Source organism: Canis lupus, chromosome 26 (assembly GCF_048164855.1).
Source record: "Canis lupus baileyi chromosome 26, mCanLup2.hap1, whole genome shotgun sequence".
Taxonomy (NCBI): Eukaryota; Metazoa; Chordata; class Mammalia; order Carnivora; family Canidae; genus Canis; species Canis lupus.
The window spans coordinates 3,949,552-3,967,395 of NC_132863.1; positions in this window are offsets into that span (position 1 = coordinate 3,949,552).

Genomic DNA, 17,844 nt, shown 5'->3' on the forward strand with positions numbered 1-17,844 from the left:
ATGGAGTAAACATCCAGGTCTGAATCAATGAAGTTAAATAGTCTCAGTCAACAAATAACAGAGAGGGTCTGGAGCAAACAGTTCATTTTTAAAGGAGTTCCACGCTTGTTGAGGCCATGTAACACTGTCTTGTAAAAGGGGTAGAGTTTCAATCCTAATTTTATCCTTTCTAGAGTTTTTTTTTATCATCACCCAAATCTACGCTTCAAACCCTGTCCCTCCTTCAGTGTCACTCACTTGGAGTATGGTACCGCCATTCATCCAATGCTCAGGCACACAGCCCAGGAGTTGTTCTTAATTCCTGTCTTCTCCTTTTCCCCCATGTCCATCCATGGACAATTCCAAGTGATCCTACCTTTGGAATCTGACCAAATATCCTGAATCTGACCACTTCTCATCACCTCCAAGGCTGCCACCCTGGTCCAACACCATCTCACACCTGGACCACAGCAACATTCCTCACTGTTCTTTCTAATACAGCAATTGGAGTTGGCTTTTTAAACTATAAATCACATCATTTCACCAAATTTAAAACCTGCCAGGGGCTTCCCATTGTACTTAGAATCACAGTCAACCCCGAGCATAGCCCCCAGGCTTTTGTGATCTGGTCCATACCTCCCTCCCTGACCCAGGTTCTCACCACACTTACTCTCCCTGTACACCTTGCCAAGTTCCCTCACTTCCTTGCATCCCGGCAACATTGGCCTACCTTCTTGCTGTCAGGGACAAACCAATTTTGCCCTTGCTCTTCCATCTGCTGAGAATGTTCTTCCCCCGTATTTTCACATGGCACATTTCACATCATTCCAATGTCACGTGCTCGAACACTCCAGCTAAAATCACTTCTAGTATTAGGTTATATTTAGCTGCATGTAACAGCTTAAATGCTACAGACCTTTGGTAACTCAATTAACAAGAAGACTGGAGGAGGGCAGTTCCAAGTTTGGTTTGGTAGCTCAGCCATGCCTTCAAGAATCAGGATCTTTCCATCTCTCCGCTCTGCCATCCCAAAAAGATTGACTTTTTTTATTTTCCTAAATGTCAGTATATGGTCACAAGATGGGTGCCATAGCTCCAGTCTTCATGTCCTTTTACAAACATGCTCAAGTCAGAAAGCAAGGGTCATTCAAGGCAGAGGTTCCTCCTCAGACCACTTTTTTAATAAATGAAGGAAGAGAAAGCTTCCACAGAAGCCAACATACTAGATTTCCCCTTCACATCTCTTTGGCTGGATCTTAGTCAAAGACCTATATCCCTAAATCAATCACTAAAAAGGAAAATTAAATGTTTATGCTCGTCTTAAACTAATTATACTTCTTTCTCTGGGAAAAGGAGAGTTCACCTCCACTGAGCCATTTTGCCACCTAACAAAATTCAGTTGTATAAATTGAGAAATAAGAAGAGGAATGGATGTTGGTTAGGCAGCCTTTGGTGTCTGAACTCATGCTTAGCCCCCATTATTGTCTATCCCAGTCTTCTAACTTGTTTTAACTTATACCACTAATCACTACCTGAAATACATTCTGTATTTATCTGCTTGCTTGCTGTGGGTCCCCTCACTAAAATGGGACTTTGCCTTACCTACCATCGTTGTGTCCCCAGAACCCCAAATAGTACCCGGGACTCAATCTGTGTTCACTGAATGAAAGAATGAGAGTTCAGTGAATAAATGAGTAAAACTTAGGAATTTTTATTTAACTTGTTTAAGCCTCATTCTCCTCATTTTTGAAGGATTGAAGATGATTTCCCTATCTGGTGACAATGAAATGAAGTAATGCAGGCAAGAAAGTGCTTGATACATTGAGCTCTCAGTGTTATTCTGTAGCAACAACATCAGGCCAATACATGAAAAGTATAAGCGTACATATTAATTTAGATCCTTTTTCTGAATAAGAAATAAATAATACACTTACAAGAGTCAAGCATTTAAGAAATGTATGACTTAGAAAAGTGAAAGATATCCACCCTTGGGTGTATTTTTTCCTATTTTTTTCCCAAGAATACACTAGCATAATTTTTACATAAATGGGGAATACTATGCATGCTGTTTTGTAAGTTCATTTTTGCATTAAATATTTTCCCACAATTATTAATGTAAATACATATCTTTCATATTCGATTATATTTGATATAAGATGGAGAACTATTTTTGCTGGAGACTCTGGTGGCCTGCCCAGAGTTCACCTTCTCTTAGATCATAGACATCTTAGAAGTCATGAGTGTCCACACTGTCGTGCTGTGGTCTCCCTGGTACACTGGATCAGAAGCTGTCCTTCATTGTTGCTTTCTCATTTTTTACTCTGTGATGCTGCTGTTGAGCATGTTCATTATTACACAGTCTTCCCTTTATGGAGACCCATGGGAGAAACAAGAAGAAAATTTAAATTTCCTATGATCATACACTGGAAATATTTATAAGAATTCTCCTCCAGCCCTTTTCCTATGCGAGTATAATTTGTTTTTAATCTTTTGGGGACCATCCTGGATATATAGTTTTATATCCTTGGCTTTCACTTAACATTAAATGATAAATGTTTTTCTAAGCTTTATTCAAACAAGATCACCAACTCTTTGAGCTGTAAGAAACTGCAGAAATTATTTCATTCTGGCCCATCATGCAAATTTTACAAGAAGGCACCTGAGGGCTGAGTTGTTTGAGTTTCTCCAAAATGTTTTAATATCTCACTGATTTGCAGTCTGATTAAGCTCATGTAGAGCCAGGAAGGCTGGGCTATGCACTGCTTTGTGTACAAATCAACCAAAGGTGAGTGTCTTTATCCGACAGAAACAGGGCTGCCAGCAGAGCTCTCCTCACCCTTGGATGACTTCGCTGACAAGTATGTTATCTTACACACCTTTCTATCAACAGCCCTCCCTCAGGAGAGGTTCAAGACCTAGATAGGATCTGGACACCAAAGCAAACCTGTCAGACCAGTGTGGATCTCGAGAGAAGCTGCCTGTTCTGTGCCCTGCTTGGAGATCTAGGTGTTTTGTTGAGCTGGCATATTTGTACTGCAGAGGTGGGAGGGGAGAGAGCACAGCCAAGTGTGGGACTTAATCCCCAGTGAGACCAGCCCCGGATTGAGGCATCCATTTTTCTGCATGGAATGCCATTACTAGATACTACTTGGAAACAAGCCTGCCTGGTGCAATCTGAAAGAGTGTATGGTTAAAAACCAAGTCCACCGCTCTGTAGTCATGGGACCTGGAGCAAATCCCTCTCCGACCTTTAGTTCCCTCTTTTGTAAAGAGGACATCAATCATGCCCACTTGGTAGAATTGTAACACCCACAGTATGCATGTAGGAACTCAATAAATAGGAGCCGTTGTGAATAAACTTTCCTTTTCCCTCTGTGAAAAGTCTAAGACACATAGAAGCCCAGTAGATATTTATGGCATGAATAGGGAAGCCAAGCAAATAAGGTCTTACAATTTGAAACCAAACAACGGAGTCTGCAGCAATAACAGTAATAACTCTACAGTTATTACTGCCTCACATGACTCTAGAAAAACTAGATGCCAGGCCTTTTGACATAGAGAATTTCAGATTCTCCCATTCTATCAAGATTTCCGTTCATTCTCTTCTAATTGTTTTTCTATTTAATTATCAAGATGATTGCTCTGACTTTATTCTCCACCTGGGAATGAAGATAAATACTCCTCTTTCAGGCACAGCCAGAAGTTGTGCTAAGTCTTTCCTTATAATACAGTACTATTGGTTAAGTTCTTTTCTTCATTACAGAGTAACAGTTCATTATAGACAATTTGGGAAGCAAAGTAGAACAGAGAAAAAATGGCCAGAGTGTCTCCACCAAAAGGCAACAGCCCTCGGCATGTTGGAGTTATTTCTGTGCACAATTTGTAATTCATTGTTACCCTGTGCAGTATCCAAATTTATTCCCAGTGTTTTTTTTGAACATGAGGAACTAGAGTTTTCCAAAATATTCCTCATTATTCAACCTGTTCCCAATGTTTCACAATTTTAATTAGTGCTGAAATTAATATAATCACTTGTAAAACACTTTTCTGCAGTTAGAAAAATTTTTCTTAGGCTACATTCCTAGAAGCGAATTGACTCTTTTAAAGAGTATGAACAGGGGATCCCTGGGTGGCGCAGCGGTTTAGCGCCTGCCTTTGGCCCAGGGCGCGATCCTGGAATCCCGGAATCCCGGGATCGAGTCTCACGTCTGGCTCCCAGCATGGAGCCTGCTTCTCCTTCCTCCTGTGTCTCTGCGCCTCTCTCTGTGTGTGTGTCTATTATAAATAAATAAATAAATAAATAAATAAATAAATAAATAAATAAATCTTCTTTCAAATAAATAAATATATAAATAAATAGTATGAACATTCTTTGGTACCTATTCAAAATGTATTCAGAAATTGTTCTGTAATCTTTCACCAGTCCTGGATATTCTCATAATAATTGGTAGGACAATTTAATTTGATTTTTTATTTTCAAAAAAATGTTTCTTTACCAATGGGGCTGAACAGTATAAAATATTTTTTAAATATCTCTGGTTTCTCTTTAGTGGGTTATCCTACTCTGTCCAGGAATTTTGGGATGTGGTATGATTATTTATTTATTTATTTATTTGAGAGAGAGAGAGTGGAGGGAGGCGCAGAGGAAGAGAATCTCAACCAGACTCCCCCTAAGTACAGAGCTCCACGTGGGGCTCAATATCATGACCCATGAAATCATGACCTGAGCTGAAGCCAAGAGTCAGATGTTCAACTGACTGAGCCTCCCAGGTACCCCCAGATGTGGTATGATTTTTTATTGTTATATGACACTAAAGTTTAAGGATTAACCTTTTATCAAACAGTGAGAGATTTTTCAATGTCTTTCTATTAGCATTTTCACTATTTTATATGTCTTTTTGGGAATTAAAGAGATCTTAATTTAAATTTAGACAACTTAATATTCTCTATGAATTCTTATTGGATATATCCATTCAAGAAATTATCCCATGCAGCAATTAGAGATCTCTGCCTCTTTTTTTTTCTAGATTTTTAAAAAGATTTTATTTATTAGAGAGAGAGAGCAAGGAAGAGCAAGGGACATAAGCAGAGGAGAAGCAGACTCTCCACTGAGCTGGGAATCTGGCAACAGGCTCAATCCCAGGACCCAGGATCATTTTTTTTAATAATAAATTTATTTTTTATTGGTGTTCAATTTACCAACATACAGAATAACACCTAGTGCTCATCCCGTCAAGTGCCCCCCTCAGTGCCTGTCACCCATTCACCCCCACCCCCCGCCCTCCTCCCCTTCCATCACCCCTGGTTCGTTTCCCAGAGTTAGGAGTCTTTATGTTCTGTCTCCCTTTCTGATATTTCCCACACATTTCTTCTCCCTTCCCTTATATTCCCTTTCACTATTATTTATATTCCCCAAATGAATGAGAACATACAATATTAGGACCCAGGATCATGATGCAAGCTGAAGGCACTTAACCAACTAAGGCACGTAGGCACTCCTTTTTCCTAGATTTTTAATCATTTACTTTTTTGCATGTGAAGGGTTTGTTTTTGCTTTTTGCTATTCTTACTTATGGTAAGAAACATAAAAATAAGATTTTCCATTTTAACTATGTTTTCGGTGAAAAATTCAATGACATTCATTATAGTTACAATATTATACAACCACTCCTGCTACCCTTTTCCAACACTTTCTCGTTACTGCCAACACAAACTCTGTACCCAGCAAACAATAATTCCTTATCCTGTCTTGCCCCCAGCCCCTGATAACCTTTAATCTACTTTTTGTCTCTAAGAATTTGCCTATTTTAGGTACTTCGTATCAATGGAGTCATTACAATATTTGTCCTTTTATTGTCTGGCTGATTTCACTTTGTTTTTTTTTTTTAATTTTTTATTTATTTGTGATAGTCACAGAGAGAGAGAGAGAATGAGGGAGAAGCAGGCTCCATGCACCGGGAGCCCGACGTGGGACTCGATCCCGGGTCTCCAGGATCACGCCCTGGGCCAAAGGCAGGCGCCAAACCGCTGTGCCACCCAGGGATCCCTGATTTCACTTTGTATAACATTTTCAAGGTTCATTTTTCCTGTGGCAAGTGTCAGAACTTCATTCCTTTTTGTGGCTGAATAATATTCCATTATATGTACACACAACATTTTATTTATCTATTCGTCTTTTGATGGATATTTGGACGAATGGTTTGTTTCCATCTTTTGGCTATTGTGACTAATTCTGCAATGAATGTTGGTGTGTAAGTATCTATCTGTGCTCCTGTTTTTCATGTTGAGTATATTTCTGAAAGTGGAATTGTTGCTAGAACTGATACAGGAAGTCAGCAAAGTTGTAGGATATAAAATCAATGCGCAGAAGTCAGCTGCATTTCTATACACTAACAATAAAACAGAAGAAAGAGAAAGCAAGGAATCAATACCATTTACAATTGCATCAAGAACCATAAGATACCTAGGAATAAACCTAACCAAAGAGGTAAAGGATCTGTACTCTGAAAACTATAGAACACTTAGGAAAGAAATAGAGGAAGATGTAAATAGGAAAACATTACATGCTCACAGGTTGGAAGAACAAATGTTAAAATGTCTATGCTACCCAGAGCAATCTACATATTCAATGCAATCCCTATCAGAATACCATAAGCATGTTTCACAGAGCTGGAACAGTCATAAAATTTGTATGGAACCATAAAAGACTCTGAAGAGACGAAGGGATGCTGAAAAAGAAAACCAATGCTGGGGGCATCACAATGCCGGATTTCGAGTTGTCCTTCAAAGCTGTGATCATCAAGACAGTGTGGTACTGGCACAAAAACAGACACATAGATCAATGGAACATAATAGAGAACCCAGAAGTGGGCCCTCAACTCTATGGTCAACTAATCTTCGACAAAGCAGGAAAGAATATCCATTGGAGAAAAGACAGTCTTTTCAACAAATGGTGCTGGGAAAATTGGACAGGCACATGCAGAAGAATGAAACAGGTCATTCTCTTACACCATACACAAAGATACACTCAAAATGGATAAAAGATCTAAATGAGAAACAGGAATCCATCAAAATCCTAAAGAAGAACATAGGCAGCAGCCTCTTTGATCTCAGGCACAGCAATTTCTTCCTAGACGTGTCTCCAGAGGCAAGGGGAACAAAAACAAAAATGAACTATTGGGACTTCATCAAGATAAAAAGCTTCCGCACAGCAAAGGAAACAGTCGACAAAATGAGAAGACAACCTACAGAATGGGAGAAGATATTTGCAAATGACATATCAGATAAAGGGCTAGTATCCAAGATCTATAAAGAACTTATCAAACTCAACACCCAAAAAACAAAAATTCCAGTCAAGAAATGGGCAAAAGACATGAAAAGACATTTTTCCAAAGAAGGATACAAATGGCCAACAGAGAGATGAAAAAATGCTCCACATTACTTGTCATCAAGGAAATACAATGCAAATGCTGGTCTCCAGTAAGAGACCACCTCATGTCTGTCAGAATGGCTGAAACTAACAAGTCAAGAAACAACAGATGTTGGTGAGGATACAGAGAGAAGGGAACCCTCTTACACTGCTGGTGGGAATGCAAACTGGTACAGCCACTTTGGAAAACAGTCTGGAGATTCCTCAAAAAGTTAAAGATAGAGCTACCATACAATCCAGCAATTACACTGCTAGATATGTATCCAAAGGCCACGAACATGTTTATTCAAAGGGGCGCATGAACCCCAATGTTCATAGCAGCCATGTTCACAATAGCTAAAGTATGGAAAGAGCCCAGAAGTCCTTCAACAGATGAATGGATAAAGAAAATGTGATATATATACCCAGGCCACGATAGCCAAACTGTGGAAGGAGCCTCAGTGTCCAACGAAAGATGAATGGATAAAGAAGATGTGGTTTAGGTATACAATGGAATATTCCTCAGCCATTAGAAACGACAAATACTCACCATTTGCTTCAACGTGGATGGAACTGGAGGGTATTATGCTGAGTGAAGTAAGTCAATCGGAGAAGGACAAACACTGTATGGTCTCATTCATTTGGGGAATATAAAAAATAGTAACAGGGAACAAAGGGGAAAGGAGAAAAAATGAGTGGGAAATATCAGAAAGGGAGACAGAACATGAGAGACTCCTAACTCTGGGAAACGAACTAGGGGTGGGGGAAGAGGAGGTGGGTGGGGGATGGGGGTGACTGGATGACCAGCACTGAGGGGGGCACTTGATGCGATTAGCACTGGGTGTTATTCTATATGTTGGCAAATTGAATACCAATAAAAAATAATTTTTTTAAAAAAAGTTTACAATTGTTCTATCTTATTTCTGTATTGAAACTTTCATTGGGAGCCTGAGTAGCTAAATGAAAGTCAAAGGTTGGGCATCTGACTTCAGCTCAGGGCGTGATCCTGGGGTCCTGGGATCGAGTCCCGCGTCGGGCTCCCTGCATGGAGCCTGCTTCTCCCTCTGCCTGTGTCTCTGCCTCTCTCTCTCTCTCTCTGTCTCTCATGAATAAATAAATAAAATCTTTTTTTAAAAAGAAACTTTTATTAATATATAATGTCCATCTTTGTCTCTTGTAAACTTTTTTGTTTTGTTTTTAAAGATTTAGTTAATTTTTTGTTGTGAAACATTTTAGTTACCCTCTCATTTCCTTTTGTCTATATCCTATCGCTGTTTTTTTGTAGTAACAATGGAGAGTATAACATCTTAACATCTTAAACATCTAACATCTTAAAGTTCTAATATTCTAATTTAAATTTATACCAGCTGCAATTAATTGTATACAAAAATTCTGCTCGCCTCTACTTCTGTCCCCACTTCCTTTCTTCTATTGATGTCACAAAATTATACTTTACACATGGTATGTCCCCAAAAATAGATTAATAATTGAGTTTTACCCATTAGGCTCTGAAATCATGTAGAAAACAAAAAACAGAGCTACAAACCAAATGTACAATAATCCTAGCTTTTGTAATTGCCCACATATTTACCTTTGCTGGATATGTTTATTTCTTCATATGGCTTTGAGTTACTTATTTCATATCCTTTCATTTCAACCTGAAAGAGTCTTGTTATCATTTGTTGTGGAGCATATCTAGTGGTGGAGGCCTCCACCAGCTATTGCTTATCTGAGAATATGTCAGTTTCTTCATCCTTTTTAAAGGACAGTTTTGTTGAATATAGGACTGGTTCATCTTTTTTTTTTTCTTTCAGCCTTTTAATATATCAACCCACTGCCCTCTGATGAGATATCTGCTGATGATATCATTGAGGATCCTTTCTGTATGGTGAGTCACTTCTGCTTCTTTTAAGATTCTTTTGTTGTCTTTGGCATTTGACAGTTTAATTACTTCTTGGTATGGGTCTCTTAGTTTGTCCTACTTGGAGTTTGTGAAATTTTTGGATGTTTATATTTATATGTTTCATCAAATGTGGAACGTTTCCAGTGTTCACTCTCTGCCCCTTCTCTTTCTCTTCTCCTTCTGGAGTTCTCACAGTGTATATGTTTATCTGCTTGATGGTGTCTCATGGGTCCCTTAGGCTCTGTTCACTTTCTTCACTTTTTTTCTTTCTGTTTCTCAAACTCAAAAATTTCAATTTACCTATCTTCTAGTTCACTGATTCTTTCTCTTGCTTGCTCAAATCTAACTACTAAACTCTAATAAATTTTTTTGTTTCTGTTTATGTAGTTTTTGACCTCAAGAATTCCATTTTGTGCTTTTTATCTCTTCATTGATATTCCTATTTTGTACATATATCATTTTCTCGACTTTGTCTGACTTCCTCTGGATTTGGGCATCTTTAAGATAGTGTTACTGGTAGAAGAGTCTGTGTTGTGTGAATGATTTACATGAGCATCTGCACTCAAATGAAGACAGCCAGAAGGAAGGTAGCAAGCACAAAACAGTTTATTAAGAACACACTACACTTTCACAATGGGAAAGGAGGCAAGCACAGAAGTGGCATTTGCCCTGAGGCTACCAGGATCTTTTTATATAAGCAGGGTCGTGGGTCACTGATGGGATGCAACAGTGGTGGCCTGCCTATGTCTGCACCTCCATAATCAGAAGCAGTGATCAGGAGTGCCTGGGTGGCTCAGTCAGTTAAGCATCTGCCTTTGGCTTGAGTGATGGTCCTGGAGTCCTGGGATCAAGCCTCATGTCTGGCTTCCTGCTCAGTGGGGAGCTTGCCTTTCCCTCTCCCTCTGCCACTCCCCCTGCTTGTTCTTTCTCTCTCTCTCTCTCTCTGTAAAATAAATAAACAATTAAAAAAAACACACAACAGTGATCAGTGGTCAAAACACAGATCCCTGGTATTTGGAGGGCAAAGTCCTTCATACCTCCCAAAAACTATAAGCAAGCTGCCCCAGAAATAAGTGCATGGCTTTCTGCCATGGCACGAGATGAGCAGCCACCAGTAAGAGTTGAACTTGACTAAAATTAGGCAAGATTTACCATCCAAGCCTTCCCGTGGAAGCTGCAAGCCTTCAGATAGATTCCAGAATTCCAAAATAGTTACCTGACAGTTTCTGCCAGCACGGTTGTTGTCTACAGGGACAGATTCCTCATGCATCCTGCTCTGTCATCCTCCCTGATGTCACTCAATAGTGTCTTTTGATGCACAAAAGGTTTTCATTTTGCTGGAGTCTAATATTTCTATTTTTTCTTTTATTGGCTATCATTTTTTTAAGAAAACCCAAATACAAGATCATATACTTTCCTCTTATGTGTTCTAAGAATCTTATAGTTTGGCTCTTAAATTCTGGCCTTTAATTCATTTTGAATTAATTTTTGTATATGATGTTATTAAGGGTCCAACTTCATTCTTTTGCATGTGGATATCTAGTTTCCCCAGCATTGTTCATTAAATATATTGTCTTTTTCCCATTGAATGGTCTTGGCCTCCTTGTCATGTGAAGACTCATTTCCAGGCTTTCCATTCTATTCTATTGGTCTATATGTCTGTCCTTATGTCAGTACCACACTGTTTCAACTCCTATAGTTTTGTAATGCTTAACATCAAGAAATGTGATTCCTCCAGCTTTGTTCTTCTCTTTCAAGATTGTTTTGACTCCTCTGGATCCTTTGGAATACCGCACAAATTTTAGGACGAGTTTTTCCATTTCTGCAAAAATGCCATCGGGACTTTGATAGAAGTTGTATTGAATCTGCAGATCACTTTGAATAGTATTGATATCTAAACAATTTTAACCTTCCAATCCACAAATATAAGATTTTTTTCCTAATTATTTAGGTCTTCCTTAATTTCTTTTATCAATTTTTGGTTAATTGCCATCACACTGGAAGAGGATGAGGTTAGGCAAGGCAAATGGGCTCTGAAGACTCATTTGTTAAAGGTATAGCTCTAAAAAGGTAATGCAGCTAGTCCACTCATTCTTTCATTCACTCATTCATTCACTCAGCAAGCATTTATGGAGCACTTTTTTTTGCATCAAACAGTGTTGGGAATACGATAATGAACAAAAGATGATATTCTGTAATGAAACATTTGCTGAAGACTTCTTATATGCTTGGCCCCATCTGAGCACCAGGGAAACAGAAACATGTCAGAGTCAGCCTTCAAAGAGTTCAATTAGTAGGTCAAACATACAAACCAATAATATAATTGTGTTATGTAAGTGCCTATATGGGAGATACAGAGGTCCCAACTCTATCATATATATGTTGAGCTTGGAGACAGTAGGAATCAGAGAAGAATTAACAGAAGTGATGCTTGTGCTAGGCGTAAATAGGAATTTGCATGGGACAACATGGCACAGGGGTGTGGGATGGGCTGCAGAGTATATTCTCTGGAGAGGAAGTAATATACATAAAAGAGCTGAAGCATGGACTCATGAAAAATGGGTGTGTGTGTTGTAGCAAAGGAAGTACAATTGGGATGAGTGGCAGGGTTGACCAGGTAGCAGCAAAGGCTTCTCATGCCATGCTAAGGAGTTGGTACGTTCTCTGACAGACAATGGAGGGCCACTAAGGGATGTATAACAGTGACATGTTCAGTTTCTTTTTTGAAAGATAATTATAACTCCAGGATAAAGCAGTTTGGAGAGGTGACATAAAGGCATCAGAGACCAGACCACTGGCATAACCTAGAAAAGGAACAATGTGGGCCTGGACTCAATGTGAGAATGGGGCGGAGAATGGATGTTCGAGTCCCTTAGAAAGTGACTGATCACCTCCAGCAGATATAATAAAGAGAGAAGAAACAATGATGCCTTGAAGTACACTGGCCCAGCTTCTACCTCCCTAGAAACCTAGATATGACCATAGTGAACCCTAGAAAAACAATTGCAGTGGGAGTAAGCAGAGCATCCCACAAAAAAAGCTAATTACTCCTGTTCTTCCAGTAACCCAAGTGGAAGCCCTATTACCAGGGGCCTGTGGGGTAGGCAGGTCTTAGAAGGCAATAATGCATCCCTGGGGCCTGTTAGATCAAAGAGGTCTCCTTATTGCTTTCCTTCTCACAACATCCCTTGTCACCCCACCTCTCATTGTATGTTCAAGAGACAAGAGCCATTTCCTTCCTACTCTTTCTTCCCTGGCCGGCTGACAGGGAGACTTCAACAGTCATGCACACGAAGCCGAAATTTAAGTCAGCACAGCGCTTGCCCAAGCTCCTCCAGAACGCCTGTCCTTGCATGCTCAGAGTAGACTAGGAGCTGTTTGCTTTGGCTATCACACATACAAAAATGCTGATGGAATAAAATGCGACACCACCACATAACAGGTTCAATGCGAGCAGTTTTGAGGTTAGTATAACACTGGCTTGGAGAAGATGAAGAGAAAGAAAAAAAAAACTGATGTTACAGTTTTAGAGGAAAGTGCAGTATTTGGGTATTTTTATATATCTGACATTCATATGGTCACAGCAGAGTGGTATTTAGGAAAGAAAAAGCCACACGTACAGAAATAAAATACGTCCGTATGTTTGAGAGTGTTGCTTGATGCAAACAGGTCAGAGTGACTTTGTCATGTGATGTCATCTGGGTGAAAATTACGTTGATATTTTATATGTACTATTTTTTCTTGTCTTGTCCATTCTTATGTATCTCAAGAAAATGATGACTATTATACAATTTGGAATCTTACTGATACTATAACCTGACCCATATATTTTCTTAAAAGTTCTGTTGTGACATACACACTAAAACTTGTTTACCTGCATTACTGTATTTTATCCATTTAAGTGACTCTTGATTGGCTTTGCATAAGCTGAGCTATTAACAAGTTGAATTTTTAAAAGATAGCATATGTTGTGTGATCCAAACAACCAGTCTATTGGTGGATAAACCTGTCAGAATTTATAAACATTTTAGATTTTATAGGTTCTTTTAAAAAAGATATGTGTTTTTTATTTGCACTTCCCCTGAAGGTAGGCTAATAAAAAGGTATGGTTGAGCAGGGAGCCTCAGGGAGCCCTGACAGGTACCAAGAAGTGACACTTTCCTGGCCCTGGCACTGTGCCAAATATGTTACATTATTTCATCCAGTCTCCTCAATGGGCAGGCACTGCTATTTATTACCCGTGCATAGGTGAGGAAACTGAGACACAGAGAATTTAATTTATACAAGGTCACACATCTAAGAAGTGGGGAGCTAGATCCAACCTCAGCATTGAGAAGCTGGAGTTCTATGAGAGACTCCTAACTCTGGGAAATGAACAAGGGGTGGTGGAAAGGGAGGTGGGCAGGTGGTGGGGGTGACTGGGTGGCGGGCCCTGAGGGGGGCACTTGATGAGATGAGCACTGGGTGTTATGCTATATGTTGGCAAATTGAACTCCAATAAAAAAAAGAGAGAGAGAAGCTGGAGTTCTGACTCTTGAAATATTTCACTGGACAACATCTGGAGGGATAGCAGGACCAGTGAGCCACATCTTTCAAGAAGCGTTCACTGCAGGGGCACTTGGGGGACTCGGTCGGTTAAGCATCTGCCTTCAGCCAAGTCATGATCTCGGGGTCCTAGATCGACCCCCATGGCAGGCTCCCTGCTTGGGGAAAGTGTGCTTCTCCTTCTCCCTCTACCCCTATCCCCACTAGTGCTTTTTCTATCTCTCTCTTAAATTAATTAATTAATTAATTAATTAATTAATTAATTTTTAATGATAATAAAAAAAAGAAGTGTTCACAGCATCTGGCATCTATACCACAAGCCTACTTGACAACATACCCCCTACTCCTTGATCTTAGGCTTCTAAAATGCAGTTATGGGGAGAGAGCAAGACTTGCTCAAAGAAAGTAAGCAAAGTAATGAACACTACACAGATGATCACATCAACTATATATGAATAAACCGAATGATTATCCTAAGTTCTTTGTCACTGGTTTTGTCTTAAGTCCTACCATTTGTTTTTTTTATTTGCATAACACTATTCTTACGTCTTTTGCCCAGCCCCTGGTTAAACCAACACACACACACATACACACACACACACACACACACACACACACACACACAATTAATGGGGGTCTCTGAAGCAGTGAGAGTTTCCGGTTTTGAAAGGCACCCCAGAGGTATGTTGGCTGGAGAGAAGGATGCACAAGTCAGCTCCAGCTCCTTCAGCATTTGTCAAATTGTGGGGGTCATCAGATCAGTTTAGTGTGCCACTGCCAGCATTTTTTTAATAAAATAGGATATAATACAATGAAAATTGTTTTCTGAATCTTTTATTTCAAGTAAAAATTATAAATATAATGTGTATACTGGATCACATTGTAAAATGTATTTCTTTTTTTAAGATTTTATTTTATTTTTTTATAATAAATTTATTTTTTATTGGTGTTCAATTTGCCAACATACAGAATAACACCCAGTGCTCATCCCATCAAGTGCCCCCCTCAATGCCCGTCACCCATTCACCCCCACCCCCCGCCCTCCTCCCCTTCCACCACCCCTAGTTTGTTTCCCAGAGTTAGGAGTCTTTATGTTCTGTCTCCCTTTCTGATATTTCCCACACATTTCTTCTCCCTTCCCTTATATTCCCTTTCACTATTACTTATATTCCCCAAATGAATGAGAACATATAATGTTTGTCCTTTAAGCAATCTCTATACCAAGCATGGGGTTCAAACTTATAACCCCAAAATCAAAGGTCACATGCTCTACTGACTGAGCCGGCCAGGCAGCTCAAAATGTTTTTTTCTGAGGTGTGGTCAAAAATATTTGAAAGACATCATCCTAAAAAAAATCATTTCCCTCCAATTGGGACATCTTTGGCCCTCTCAGTGTGGGTGAGGTCCTGTGTAAAACCACACCAAATAAGACACTTACAGAACACCAAAAGTGATGGGACAAGCTAGCGGAGTCCCCCCCAGAGAGGATGATACAGTTTATGTAGTCGTACCTTCATTGATAAAGACCTGGGTCTAGAAAGTTCTGGAGGGTTGAAAGGTATTTATTAAGGAACAGGAATGTAGGATGGAACGTGTCAGGCAAGTCAAATTCTGTTAGTGCCTCTGAGTCTGGTTTACTTACGATGATCAGATTATCAATAATGAAACAGCTGCCCCTCCCAATAGGCTGTTACCTCATAGAGGAGACACCACAGTGTGTGTTTCTCACCTTCAGCTTCCTGTCATCATCCCCCATCAACCTGCCCCTTTGGCCTGAAATCTCTCATCTTCTGCTGGGTCAAATCGAAGCCCATCTTCCTCACCTCACAGTACCTTCTCCACCAAATCAGGTTCCTTCTTTCAAATTCTCCCTGGACTCCAAACCTTGTCTGAGCAGTGCAGCCTCATGCCATTCCGTGCCTCAGCCAGCCTTCCCCAAACATCTTGCAGTCACTGCTTACCTGGTTGCTTGTGTCTGTGTTTGGCTCTTTGCATGTTTGTGCCCCGCCCCCAGCTCCTCGGTTTCATTCTGCTAGTCAGAGTAAGGCCAGATTCAAGGGGAAAGGAACTAGACTTTGCCTATCAATGGAAGGAACAATATCTCCTACAGGGAGAGGAAGCAACTACTGGTGCCATCATTAAGGACAACCCATCACACAAACCATAACTGAGAAAAAAGAACCAGGTAGGCCTCATTTGACTACCTTCTCTGCTGAGGACCTGGAATAAGCTGTAACATTTCAGAAGAACTGAGTCAAGAATCACAGCTCGGAGGGTCATGAAGATTAAATCAGATTTGTTCCCAGGTATTTACTCAAGCAAAATGAAAATATCTGTCCACAAAAGACTCGTATGAGATTGTTCACGGAAATATTCTTTAATAGCTACAAAACAGACTCAATCCAATTGTCCACCTAAGAGAATGGATAAATATATTACCATCTATTTATTCAGTTGATTAATATTCAGCAATTAAAAATAACAAACTTTATAGTTATATAACACACAATAATTTAGATAAATCCCAAAATCATCAAATTAGTGAAAAAGAATCAGTCATATCAAAGTATATAATGAATGATTACATTTATATGACATCCCAAAACTGATAAAACTAATCTATTTTAGGGTTGATTGCAAAGGGGTACGAGGAACATTCTGAGAACTGTAGAAACATATTTGATTTGGGGTGACAGTTATGTGGGTGGATACAAATGTACTGAACTAAACTCTCAATATCTGTGCATTTTTATCTTAATTAGACCTACATAAAAATACAAAAGCAAAAAAGATTAAATAAGATGATTACAGTTAGTGCCTTACATTTGGCACACACTCGTGGCTGAACAAATGTGGTCAATTCCCATAAAATCCTGGACCCCTCAAGATGCTCCTGAGGACCAAGGCAGAGAGCAGGTGCCATTTTAGAAGCTGCAATGTTCAAGGCTGGCTCCAAGGCTCACTCTACTGTGGGTTTGTTGGGAACACAGATGCCATGGTTGTTTTTTCTCACCTTTTTTCTTCCCTGACCCATCTAAAATGCTGCAATTTTTTTTCCTTGAAAGCAAAGGTTCAGTGGAGATTAATTTCCTGTTACCAATGAGGATGTGGAGGTGAGGAAAGGGCAGGGTGAGGCCATGTGCAGTCTGGGCTCTGAGCTTATTGGCCCCTCTTCCAATCAGCTCCCCTCTCCTCCATTTCATTTGTTGCAGTGGTTCTACAGAAGATGCGGTGTGAGGTTCAAAGCCCTGATGTATTACACTGTCCCCTCGCAGGCAGGATACTGCCAGAATGGGGTAGCAGGGGGGAAGTTTTGACGGGAATAAAAGAGACTTATGGATAAGAGCCTTCAGTAATTTCTCCATCTTGCCCAGGATGGGCCCCTGAGGCTGGAATAGGGGGCTGGAGGGGGGACATGTCTGTGTCACACATGACCTCTTCCTCCTTTCATGAAATCTGCCTGTTTTCTATCAAATTCATCCCTCCTGCCTTGAATTCTCCTTTCCCTTCCAAGGTTGACAATCAGAGCTTGCATAAGATGCTTTATTTTCTGAATGAATTCCCAGACCTAGTATTGTCCTCTTTTTCCTTCAGGTTTATCTCTGGCTCTATCACCAAGTCTGCTCTGGTTTGGGGTTTGCTTGGCTCACATTTTCTTGTGTGATAATTTTTAAATCCCAATACTTATTTCTAGTGGTGCATAATTCTGTCAGCTTAGAAGCCTGAGACTGTCTGGGGTCTTGGCTTTGTGCTGAGGAGAGGAATGTAGAAAACAATAAAGAGGCTGGAGAGAGCTGCTCAAAAGCACCAGCTTCGCAGAATTCAGGCTTCAGGATGGCTGTTGGTGTTAAAACATGGATGCTTACATGGCAAATATATAAATGAGGCAAGACTCTGCCTCCAGCAAGGACTCGAGGGCTTCAGGTCTCCAGATTCTTCCTGAATTTGCTTCCTTATCTCTACAGGGTGCAGGGAGAATCCTTCAGCTTGTCTTCACCTCCACTACCTG